This window comes from Lissotriton helveticus, chromosome 4_1 (genome assembly GCF_964261635.1).
Source record: "Lissotriton helveticus chromosome 4_1, aLisHel1.1, whole genome shotgun sequence".
Taxonomy (NCBI): domain Eukaryota; kingdom Metazoa; phylum Chordata; class Amphibia; order Caudata; family Salamandridae; genus Lissotriton; species Lissotriton helveticus.
This window is the reverse complement of record NC_136063.1, coordinates 176,933,093-176,946,385: the sequence shown is the minus strand read 5'-3', so window position 1 is coordinate 176,946,385 and position 13,293 is coordinate 176,933,093.

Genomic DNA, 13,293 nt, shown 5'->3' with positions numbered 1-13,293 from the left:
TAATCGATCACTGTCCCGTGTTGAGTACCAGTAAAAGTTGGCATTCTCTGGCCACATTCAGGTTCGTACAGGTCATAATTAGCGAGTAGTTCTTCAAGCTCCTGCCCCTGTGCGGAGTGTACAAAGTGGGGTCCCTGTAAGGCTGCCTCATCAGCCTCATTTTCACAATTTCCCTTACAGGCTAAGTTACATAAGTGGATGTTAAAATCGCCTAATAAAATAAACTCAAAAACAAACTTGATATTCTGAGAAACTGTGTTTAAAATACTATCTAGGTTAGCGATGTTACATCCTCTATACTCGCTATTCCCAGAGTTATAAAAATTGACAAATAAGGTCCTGCTACTATTATTAAACACCCTTTCAACAATTAAAATATTGTCAGAGTCAGTAATAATCTGCCTGTAGCTTCCTTTTAATTCCAGAGAAAACAAAATTACTAGGCCACCTTTAGCTCTCCCCGCTCTGCTGGGGACTGCAGGTTTAGTGAAACTAGTGAACCCATCCCACCATAGATTGGCTGATGTGTCCCAAGTTTCTTGCAGGGCTATGATGTGGTGATTTGAGACAAAGCTCAACCAAGCATTGTCCTGACGTTTTGCATTTAAGCCTGCTACGTTCCAGCTTAGAATCTTACAGGAGTCAGTGGGTGTCCTACTCTCGTTTGCCCCCTCCACAACTCCTTCAACTATGTGCTGCGTTAATAATCCCTCGTTGTGTACTACTTTAGAAAAGGTCTGTGTATCCTCACTAATCATAGTCGGCTTAGCACAAGCCTCCAACCGATGTAAAATCGGAAAATAGTCAGGATTTGAGGTCTCTTGGGGCTCTAATACTTCCATGTGAGTAAGATCACTAAAGTGTTCGATAATATTTAAATGGCCGCTTTGTAGAGTTGAATTATTATTCGGCCCTAACCTTTCATGATCGACTCCACCTTTAAGTCAATCACATGTGTTTAAATCAGATAAGGGACCAAACCTATTTCTTGTTCCAAATCCCCACTCGAAGGGAGTGGCTACCTGACCCTGTCCGTAATGCGCTTGGGTTGTGGAGTATTTGGACGTGTGAAAAGCTGATCGTTTCTAAACCAGTTAGTGTACCTATTGCCCTGACCACTATGACCGTAACCCGGGAGGCCAGAACCCCAACCATGTGTTCTTGTCTCCTGTGCCAAGGCAGGCCTGATGTTTGGCTCATTTAGGTAGTTAAATCTTCCTGACTCAGGGTTTGTTATGGGCTGAAAACGATCGTTGGAATATCGGGGTCTGATGCCCCCTCCCCAGCTACTGAAATTGGTGTGTCTCTTATATCTAGGGATATTGGGAAAGGTGGGAAACTGAGTCTCGTTATAAAAGAATTTAAGGGTAAGAGGAATTATGGAGCCGCTACGGCGTTGGGGTGGGAAAATATTGTTCAAGATATCTGGAAGAACCTTCTGCCAGTTTATCGAGCCCTTGATGTGCCATGTGCATGTTGTTAGTGAGCCAATGTAATGCTTTATCTTTCAGACCCTGGTTGGACTCAGTTTTGTCATGTGATAGAACAGGGACGTTTGCCAATACCAGTACTACTGGAGAGGCTTCCAAAATAAATTGGGCTGAGACATCCTCCTGTTGTGGTTCCACTATTACAGCGGTTGTACTAATGTGGGGGTCTCTCGCATCTTCTTCCTGACTAAATACAGGTGATGATGGAGATGGTGGCAATGGCAGCGGCCCTTGATGGATTGGCTGTGGATTGCTTTCGATTGGGTTAACCTCCACATCCGTGACCGCTAAGTTTGTAACAAGGGAGGATAGATTCTCTACCTCTTCGGCCAACTTGCCGTGTACCCCACCCAACTTTTTAACCTCAGATGTTAGTTTATCCAGTTTCCCGATCAAGGGCTTAATTATAGTCCTGATTTTAATGTCTATCATATCTTGAATCCTATTAAATAGGTCATCATCGAGAATGCGTCTTGACTCTACATCAATGTCAAGCTCCGCATATTTCCCTGCACGCCTTGGGGGTGGGGTGATAGGCTTTTTCCTACTTTGTTGTTGTTTCCCTCCCCGCTTAGCTTGGGATTTTCTGCAGGCTCTACCAGCCCGTGTTGCAGGCTGCAGTGGTAATTGGGTTTCATCTGTTGTGGCTAACTGGTGGTTGGGATCAGGATCAGCGGCAATGTTATCTGATAAATCTATTAGATCCGTTAATGGATCTGAGTCATCCGCCTCGCTACCATTCTCTCGAGGAGTAGGATCTACTAGGTTTGTAAGGGGATTTTCTTGCAGTATGTCCAATGTCGCTGTGCTCAACACACTTGTAGAAGGGCTTTCTGGAGCCAAAATAGGCGATTGGCTCAAACCAAGAGATTGCCTTCTCTTATTGTTAATGCTGCTAACCACTTGTACTAGGTAAGAGTCTAAAGTGTTCAATGGCTCAGTGGGGGCAGGTACCAATTTCTTCCCCATATTTGCAACAAACTGTTAAAGGTTATCTGGGGCTGGACAAATATTCAGAGTTTAACTCGAATGAGTTCAATAATGGCAATACTATGGGGTATGAATCTCAAACAGCTACGGTGGTCTAACGGGCCAGTGTCATCAGCACAATATTATATGTATTGATGTCAAGGCTGAAACAGTACCTTATTGTCTCCATGCAAAGGTGTCAGGGGGGTGGCCTTGCCTGGCCTGTTCGTGCCTCTGAGGGCCACAGAGGGCCCGCCCTTTGCCCGGGCTTAGCCCCGGGCGCTCCCGCGCGCTCCCGCGACGCGGGGATCCGTCGGCTTTTGTCCTGGCTGTTGGCGCTCTCTGGCGCTTGCTGCGTCACCTGCACGCGCCGCCGCGTTGCCTGCCGGGTGTTGTGGTCTCCCGGAGCGGCGGCGCGGAGTCTGATGCCCTCGTGACTCTTGGCGGTGGCGGCTGGGGCTTTAGCTGGATTCTAGTAGCCAGGTAAGGACTCTCGGCGGTGTCGGCGTTGCGGTGCTCTCCCCCGCTCTGCCGGGATCCGTCGGCTTTTGTCCTGGCTGTTGGTGCTCTCTGGCGCTTGCTGCGTCACCTGCACGCGCCGCCGCGTTGCCTGCCGGGTGTTGTGGTCTCCCGGAGCGGCGGCGCGGAGTCTAATGCCCTCGTGACTCTTGGCGGTGGCGGCTGGGGCTTTAGCTGGATTCTAGTAGCCAGGTAAGGACTCTCGGCGGTGTCGGCGTTGCGGTGCTCTCCCCCGCTCTGCCGGGATCCGTCGGCTTTTGTCCTGGCTGTTGGTGCTCTCTGGCGCTTGCTGCGTCACCTGCACGCGCCGCCGCGTTGCCTGCCGGGTGCTGTGGTCTCCCGGAGCGGCGGGGCGGAGTCTAATGCCCTCGTGACTCTTGGCGGTGGCGGCTGGGGCTTTAGCTGGATTCTAGTAGCCAGGTAAGGACTCTCGGCGGTGTCGGCGTTGCGGTGCTCTCCCCCGCTCTGCCGGGATCCGTCTGCTTTTGTCCTGGCTGTTGGCGCTCTCTGGCGCTTGCTGCGTCACCTGCACGCGCCGCCGCGTTGCCTGCCGGGTGTTGTGGTCTCCCGGAGCGGCGGCGCGGAGTCTAATGCCCTCGTGACTCTTGGCGGTGGCGGCTGGGGCTTTAGCTGGATTCTAGTAGCCAGGTAAGGACTCTCAGCGGTGTCGGCGTTGCGGTGCTCTCCCCCGCTCTGCCGGGATCCGTCGGCTTTTGTCCTGGCTGTTGGCGCTCTCTGGCGCTTGCTGCGTCACCTGCACGCGCCGCCGCGTTGCCTGCCGGGTGTTGTGGTCTCCCGGAGCGGCGGCGCGGAGTCTAATGCCCTCGTGACTCTTGGCGGTGGCGGCTGGGGCTTTAGCTGGATTCTAGTAGCCAGGTAAGGACTCTCGGCGGTGTCGGCGTTGCGGTGCTCTCCCCCGCTCTGCCGGGATCCGTCGGCTTTTGTCCTGGCTGTTGGCGCTCTCTGGCGCTTGCTGCGTCACCTGCACGCGCCGCCGCGTTGCCTGCCGGGTGTTGTGGTCTCCCGGAGCGGCGGCGCGGAGTCTAATGCCCTCGTGACTCTTGGCGGTGGCGGCTGGGGCTTTAGCTGGATTCTAGTAGCCAGGTAAGGACTCTCGGGGGTGTCGGCGTTGCGGTGCTCTCCTGATACTGAAGTGTAAGACCGCATTCAACATATGTCTGTGTGACTCCGCGACCAACCCTGGTAGCGTGCACTCCTTTAACAACATTTCTAAGGAGGTTAAGATTTTGTTGACCGCTCAGCACAAAAAACTAACGAAAACATTTGGTTGGTTTAATAAGAAATGTACAAGTGCCAATTCCAATTTTAAAAAAGAACTGCATCGGCAGCCAAGATCTCCAACCACAATCAGACAGGCTAGAGCGGAATATAGAGGGGCTATTAAAGAGAGGAAGTATACCCTCCGAAATGAAGCTTGGGAGGACCTTCATTGTGCGGCCCAGCTGACAGATAATACTGCCTTCTGGAAGGTTCTGAGGACTCCCTTTCTATCTTCCAGGGATGGCCCCTCAGTAGAAATAGCAATTTCCGAAGAAACTTGGATTAGCCACTGCTCTAAGTTATATAGTGACCAAGGAAACCCGGGGTGGCAAATGGCTGATACCATTACAAATAATAATGATCGGGTTGATTTGAGGTAAATAGGGCATTGGCACTCAGGGGCCGATTAGGATGGCGGTCGGAAAACGACCACAACCGCCATGGAAGCGGAAAACAACCGCCTGCCGGGAACGTGGAAAAACCGGCGGTCCAATTATGATCATCCACCAAAAAACACCGATTGTGGCGGAACAGGGCCAAGAAAAACTGCCCGTAGCGGGCGGTGATGGTCAAAGTCTGTCTGCGGTGGTCGGACACGCTGCGGAAAAATACAAACCCGCAGCAAGCATAGCGGAGACACCACACGGGAAGTTAGAATATTCCCGACGGTCCCGCGGTACGTTCTGCTGTTTCCGACCGCCGTGGTTGCACACTGGAATGAATGGGAGAGCTGGCGGAAGAGCTGCAGCATAGCCACCGCTGCGGACGATCCGTGGAAAATATGGCGGACAAAGCAAAAAACCCACAACAAGCCCAAACAGTGCACACAGCAAACTAACCATGCCCCCCAAACACAAAAACGCATCCCAATGACACAAACACATGGCAAAAAGAAAAATACAATTCCCAGGACAAACACACAACACACCTGACAGCAATACCTCATTTGCACACACTCACATAGCTGAGTATAAAACCAGCCCCTTCCCTTACCACAATCCTTTGCAAATTTCCAAAACTGAAGGCCACCAACCCTCACAACAAAGGATAGGCAAAGCAACACACCAGCAAAACTCACACCACACACAGCACCACCACTACTTCCACACCTGCACCACCAACCCCCCAGCACATTACATACCATACACATCACCACCACACTCACCACCACACCCACCACTCACACCCCTGCACCCACAAACACTATGCACACCACACACCATGGCAACACATAAAATGCCCAAATTTACAGAGAGTGAGTTGACAGTCATGGTAAATGAGATAGTCAGATAGTCACAACTCTTTGGTAGCCTGGTCCAACAGACACCATTAGCCACAAGGACACAAATGTGGGCAAGGATAGTCCAAAGGGTCAATGCAGTAGGGACCACCCCGCGATCCAAAAAGGAGATCTTGAAGCAGTGGCATGTTCTGAAGAGGAGAGGAGCAAGAACCAAGAGCTAGCGAATAGGACAGGCGGGGGCCCTTCCAATCCACCAAAAACATTCACACCATGGAAGGAGAAGGTGCTTGCCATACTGCATCCAGAGAGTCTCATAGAAGTATCCGGGAGAGTGGAGGTTGATAAGTACAAACAAATGACTACCACCACACTGATATGTACTGTCTTGTTCAACTACAAAGCTACACCACCTAGGACAAACAACATTCATCTGCACCACACACTCACAAAAACATGTCTCATAGACCCAGCATTCACCCACTCCCATTCAACCCAAACGTAGCCAACAATACTAACATGGGGGCATGTGTACAGGCTGCCAGCACTAAAACTCCCACCAGGCACCGTTGTCCCACAGCTTAGAAAGATAGAGCCCACCCAGAAGCATGTGTCAGCCATTACATAATTCACATCAAACTAACAGGTAGGTAGCCTTCTTCCCCGGGACGGCTGTCTGTGGGTGGGAGGCCTGCACCACTACTCCCACCATGCCCCTTGGCCACACCTGAGCAGGAAGGAGCTCCAGCCCCACCCTGAAGCAGTATGCAGCCATTGTATGGATCACCCCCACCTAACAGGTAGGTAGCCATCTTCCCTGGTAGGGCTGTCTGGGGGTGGGAGGCCTGCACTACTACTCACACCATGCACCCTAGCCCACACCTGAGCAGGATGGAGCACTCACCCCACCCCACCCTACCCCACCCAGAAGCATGTGTCAGCCATTACACAACCCACATCAAAATAACATGTAGTTAGTCTTCTTCCCTGGGAGGGCTGTCTATGGGTGGGAGGCCTGCACTACTACTCCCACCATGCCCCCTGGACCACACCTGAGCAGGAAGGAGCACCACCCCCTCCCTGAAGCAGTATGCAGCCATTGTATGGATCACCCTCACCTAACAGGTAATTAGCCATCTTACCACGGAGTGCTGTTTGGGGGTGGGATGTCTGCACTACTATTCCCACCATGCCCCCTGTCCCACACCTCAGCAGGAAGGAGCACCACCCCACCCAGGAGAAGTTGGAAGACATTGCAGTACACCAAACAACCTAAAAGGTAGGCAGCCATCTTGCCATGGAGTGCTATTTGGTGGTGGGATGCCTGCACTACTATACCCACCATGACCCCTGGCCCACACCTCAGCAGGTAGGAGCACCACCCCCACCCAGGAGAAGTTGGAAGCCATTGCAGTACACCAAACAACCTAACAGGTAGGTAGCCATCTTGCCATAGAGTGCTGTTTGGGGGTGGGCTGCCTGCACTACTACTCCCACCATGCCCCCTGTACCACACCTCAGCAGGAAGGAGCCCCACCCCCACCCAGGAGAAGTTGGAAGCCATTGAAGTATACCAAACAACCTAACAGGTAGGTAGCCATCTTGCCATGGAGTACTGTTTGGGGTTGGGATGCATGCACTACTACTCCCACCATGCCCCCTGTCCCACACCTCAGCAGGAAGGTGCACCACCCCCACCCTGAAGCAGCATGCAGCCATTGTATGGATCACCCTCACCAACAGGTAGGTAGCCATTTTGCCATAGAGTGCTGTTTGGGGGTGGGATGCCTGCACTACTAATCCCACCATGCTCCCTGTGCCACACTTCAGCAGGAAGGACCACCACCTACCCAGAAGCAGTTGGAAGCCATTGCAATACACCAAACAACCTAACAGGTAGGTAGCCACCTTGCCATGGAGTACTGCTTGGGGGTGGGATGCCTGCATTACTACCCCCACCATGCCCCCTGTCCCACACCTCAGCAGGAAGGAGCACCACCCCCACCCAGGAGCAGTTGGAAGCCAATGTTTCACCACAAACAAACTCACAGGTAGGTAGCCATCTACCCTGGGAGGGTGTATGTGTGTGGGAGGTAGGCCTGTACTACAACTCCCATCAGGCATCCCTGTCCCACCCCTAAGCAGGAAGGAGTACCACCCCTACCCAGAAGCAGTTGGAACCCAATGTATCACCACCAACAAACTCACAGATAGGTAGCAATCTTCCCTGGGAGGGTGTTTGTGTGGGGGAGGCAGGCTTGCACTACTACTCCCACCAGGCATCCCTGTCCCACCCCTAAGCAGGAAGGAGCACCACCCCCACCCAGAAGCAGTTGGAACCCAATTTATCACCACAATCAAACTCACAGCTATGTAGCCATCTTCCCTGGGAGGGTGTCTGTGTGGGAGAGGGCGGCCTGCACTACTACTACCACCATGTACCCTTGTCTCACAGCCCAGCAGGATGCAGCGCTCAATAACACCCAGAAGCATGCAGCACATGAAGGCCCACCTACAACAAACTAACATGTAGGTAGACACATCATGCTGTCTTATGACACCACTGAGCAGGATGTAAGCCTCCACCACGCACACACAGATGTGTCACATTACAAAGCCAAATGTGAGAACATAACAGGCAAGTAGCCAGTATGTGCACCCACACATTTGTATGGTAAACTAACAAGAGTGAAGGCGGAGCGGCTGAAATATTTTCTAAAACTGAAGGCATAAGTAGAATAAGCCGTATTTCAAGACTGCATGGTCCAATGACAGCAGGACTGCTCTGCCTGGGGTCACAAAGTAGCGAACAAGGGCTCCTCAGGAAACGGACGGTATCCCGACAATAAGAAGAACCGAGGGACAGGCAATCATAGCCGCCGGTTCTCCCCAAGAACGAATAGTGAAAAACAAGTTTTGAGGGAGACATCACCACTCAAGGAGCGACAAGGTTGACGTTTCAATTACAAAAACACAAGAAAGAAGCAGCAAGGGATCAAGTTCAAAACAGAGCAGCAGAAGTCTGAAACAGTGGCAGAATACATATTGCCTTGCACAATATAGAAAACTTTGGAACTCACAAACAACCAGGATTAAAGCAATAATTGTCAGGAACATCAGAAAAGGAGACACAATCATTCTGGTCTTGATAAAGATGGGAATATAAACAACATACCATCGAAACGCGTCGACGCTGGGTTGCACACAATTTAAGGACCAACCTGGTCCAGTTATATGTTGAAGGAATTAAAACATGGACTGGATAGGTTTTCTATAACTGTCCCTACATGTGTATGGGTAATAGACAAGGGTTCAGGTCATACCGCTAATCTGTCTCTTTTTTCTTTTCTTTTTATGCTGGTCATAATTAGAATTTTATAAATTGTCACTGCAGACTGTTGTGTTGCGAGAACATTGAAGACATTTCTGTTTACATTTCTGTTGACATGAAATGTATATTATGTGTAATGGTTTTTAAATTATCTTATTGTATATTGGAAATGTTTACATCTATTATTTTTTAATCTTTGAATAAATATCATGATACTGTCATTTGAATTTGGGTAAGAGAATTTATGTGTTTGTTCGGACCACGGTAGTAACGATAATTATTTAACCAAGCGAACCATAACTTTTCTTCAGGTAGTACCTCAATTCCCTTGCCTACTTCAAGGGGTCCCTCTTTCATTTCTACACACCCACACATTTGTCACAAAATAAATTGTGCCATATGACAACACCAGACCTCTCACTGCCCAACTATGCACACCTAGCCCATTGCCACGGACAGTGAGCACACAGCAAGGCAAAGGAAACGGTCACAGCTACTAAAGTGTCACAACCAAATGCAGACTGTTGCCCTGCTGCTCTGCCTCAAGGGACTGCTGCCAGAGACCCCTCAGAGCCCGATTCCCCCGCATTGTTCCATGTCCACAGTGATGGCAAGGACAGAGAAGATCCGTGCCAGTCCATTCACAAGCGCGAAGCTGTAGGTCCTGGTGGATGAGGTGCTCACACAGTACCCAAGGCTGTATGGTGCCCCAAATGGCGTGGTAAGTCCTCAAAAGTGGATGTGTATGGCAGGGGGCACACATTGAGTTGGACTGATTCAGTATGTGCCTGAGGGTGTGGGGTTGTGTCATGCACTGACAAACATGCTGTCTCCAGGGGGAAGGTGTGTGTGCCAATGTCACAGGTGTCCCTGCCTGCAGTTGTAGGTATATGTGAACTGTGTTGTGTTGTCAGCCATACAGTGAAGCAGTAGGAGTCAGGACAGTGATTGTTTGGCTGTATGGTTGTGTGTGCCCCTGTTGTCCATCTCAGTGTGAGCCCAGATGCCCAGCACAGTGCCCGCCCACAAAGACAAGGACACATCACTTCACTTCCTGTGTATTTCCTAAGTATTTTCTCATTGCACTCCAGCTATGCGCCATCTCAGCCCTGTAGATTGCACACAACCAGCCTTGTGTTGAGGAATTTCTGTTTGTGAGTCCATGTCCCTCAATACAACACTCATGACACAGTTATCGATTTATAGGGCAGGAACATTGAGTGCTGTGCAGTCTTGGACACAAAGAGTCCACCCCCAGACACAGGTTGATAGTAGAGAAGTGTGGCTCAATGGTTAGAGCAGCAGACCCTGATGCAGTAGTCTGGCCGGGACCAGGGTTCAATTCCCGCCTTGGCGGGTCTCGGGCTCAATTTCCTCGGACCTGATAATTCTCGCCTCGGTGCCTATTCTAATCATGAGTCCCACTCTGCACCTCTGGGCAATAGCTTGCTTAATCTCTACAATTGCCCCAACAACGCTGAGGATGCCTGACTTCACCTTGGGGGTGCCCAGGAGTGGGCTCCTCACAGGGAAAGGCCAGGAAGGGTTCCTCGACGGTATTCGTACAAGCGCCGAGATGCCTACGGGTAGTCGTGCGCTATACAAGTGCGTAATCATTTCGTTTCATGTATATGTTGCTCTACTCAACAATGGACTGGAGATGTGTGCAGGCCACGTAGGGGTTCCAGTGCTGGCATCCTGCATGTGTGTGAGATGTGCAGGGACTGTGTTCCCCCTCACAACTGCATGCAATCACATCAGCCTATCCCATGCAGATGTCCCATGTGAGATGTACCCTAGTCTCTGATGGACATATTGTTGAATTTGTAATGACTTTGTATCTTGCTGCTATACTGATGGATACACTGTGTCACTGATCATTTCCCCCTCTTGACTTCCATGCCTGCAGCTCAAGGTGAACCAGCGTAAGGCCATATGGAGTGCCATTGCAGCCAAGGTGCGAGCTCAAGGGGTCTCTAACCGTCAGCGCAACCACTGCCACAAGAGGTGGGACGACATCAGCCGGCTGGCAAAGAATGTGGCAGAGATTACCTTGGGGCTGCTTCCTCGCACTGGGCTTTTGGCACAGCGCAGCATGACACCACTAATGGCCCGCATCTTGGCGGTGACTCAGCCTGAGCTGGATGCACGTTTGAAGGAGCATCATCAGCAAGGCTGGGGTGAGTATTTGAGGAGGGGGACTTTGGCTGGGAGTTGCTGCATGTGTACAGAGCCTGTGCCGGCGCTGGCCTATGTGATGTTGGTGGTGTGATGCAGTGGCATGTAAGTGGCTGCTGGGCTGGGTGCCAGTGTCATGCATTTTCCCTACCTGTACTTACAAAGGTAATTCTTCATGCTGTGCAATTCCTTTGCAGTCTGAGTTGTGCTCTTCAGGTTTCTTCAGCATTGGGGTAGTCTGGGGAATCACATTGGGAGTGAACTGCAGTGTTCCTAATCTGAGTGTGACTTCATCAATGCATCCATTGCATGCACCCGTATTGTTGAGGCCTAGACATCTGATAACAATGTGCACCAGTCGTTGGGCCACAAAGTACAACATGGTGGTTGACATGGGCTCTTCGCCATTGTGGACTGTCATGTTGTAGTCTGAGTCTGTGTTGACCTCTCCTGTTCCATCCAGATATGTCAGTGGCAACAAGTAGTGTGCCCCATCATGTCCCTAGGTGGGCGCAGCGCTAGTTGTGTGTCTGATTGAATAGAGCCACAAGCAGCGTGTTGTGCTGTGTGGCCATCACATGGCCCAATCGTGACTCAAAATCTGGGTTCCACGCACTGTTTGGGTCTATGTAGTGAGTTGCTGCAATGTGATTGCATAGGGTGGTGTGCAACATGTAGATTAGGTCATCTTTTGTTATGCATTGCTTACATTGGTTTGTTGTGGTGCTGCCACTGACCTAACCCTGCATCTTTCTCTCATGCAGAATCTCCTTTGGTCACGGAGGGACCGGAGTCCGACACCAGTAGGGGTGAAAGTAGTACAACAGCGGTACAGGTGTCCAGTGACACTGATGTCACCAGCGCCTCAGAGGGGGATCGGAACATCCCCACAGAAGAGCAATGCCACCCTAGACCGCAAAGACAAAAGCCCGTCAGGCAACACCAAAACTCAAAAACCAAGGAAGCAGACCTCAAGCTCACATGCCTCAGAGGCATCCCCAGCCAAGGACTCTCCTGCCCTAGAGCATCTCACAAAGAGAAACATACAGTTTCTGTGCCCACAGAGAAAGGTAACCTAAGAAGGGCTTCAAAGCAGATTCACACACCACCTCAACTCTCATTCCAAGCCCCAGTTAAGCAGGGGACGGAGGGCACTAAAGGGGTAACACCTAGTAAACAGGGGATGGAGGGGCAAAGGCGAGGCCAAGGGAAGCGTTCTGCTGGTTCCAGCACGTCCCCAGAGGGAGTGCCAGCATTTGCACCTAATGCGGCTTTGGTGGTGTGTGTGACTGTTGTGTCCACACCACCTCTAATTGATCCCAAGTCAGGGAAGCCATTTAGAATCCCCAAGAAGTGGAAAGGCACCCCTCCAGAATCTCCCAGGCCACAATGTGTCTCACGTCAGTTTGACTCCACCTCCAGGTGCCACTACACCACCTGGTCTAAGCAGCCCTCCGGCTTGCCAAGCGACTGATAGCTCTACCACAGCTGGGCCTCTCTCTCCCCGGTCAAGTGCTCCTACTGTCCCAAGACACAGCCAGCTCCCAGTCCGCCTGACAGCCAAGTCTGAGTGGTAGCCCCCTCACACACCTGTCTCTCACACAGGTGGGCCTGTACTGCCATTGTTACTTGACTGTGTTGCTGATCAGGTAAAGTTACAGTCGCACTATTCCCTGTGCAGCCTCTCATGTACTCGCTTGGCATTTTGCCCTGGCCACTGGCCTTGTTGTTCTTTGCCCTGTTGGACTATTCCCTGTGCAGCCTCTCATGTGCTAACTCTGCACCCTGAACTGGCCACTGGCCTTCCTGTTTTGCCCTTGCCTGTGCAGATTCTCATGGACATGCTCTGCACCCTGAACTGCCCACTAGCCTTGTTGCTCTTTGCTGAGTTGGACTATTCCCTGTGCAGCCTCTAATGTACTCACTCTGCACCCTGAACTGGCCACTGGCCTTCCTGTTTTGCCCTTGCCTGTGCAGATTCTCATGGACATGCTCTGCACCCTGAACTGGCCACTGGCCTTCCTGCGCTTTGCTGTGTTGGACTATTCCCTGTGCAGCCTCTCATGTACTCACTCTGCACTCTGAACTGACCACTGGCCTTCCTGTTTTGCCCTTGCCTGTGCAGATTCTCATGTACTCGCTCTGCACCCTGAACTGGCCACTGGCCTTCCTGTTTTGCCCTTGCCTGTGCAGAGTCTCATATACTCGCTCTGCACCCTGAACTGGCCACTGGTCTTCCGGTTTTGCTCTTGCCTGTGCAGATTCTCATGTACTCGCTCTGCACC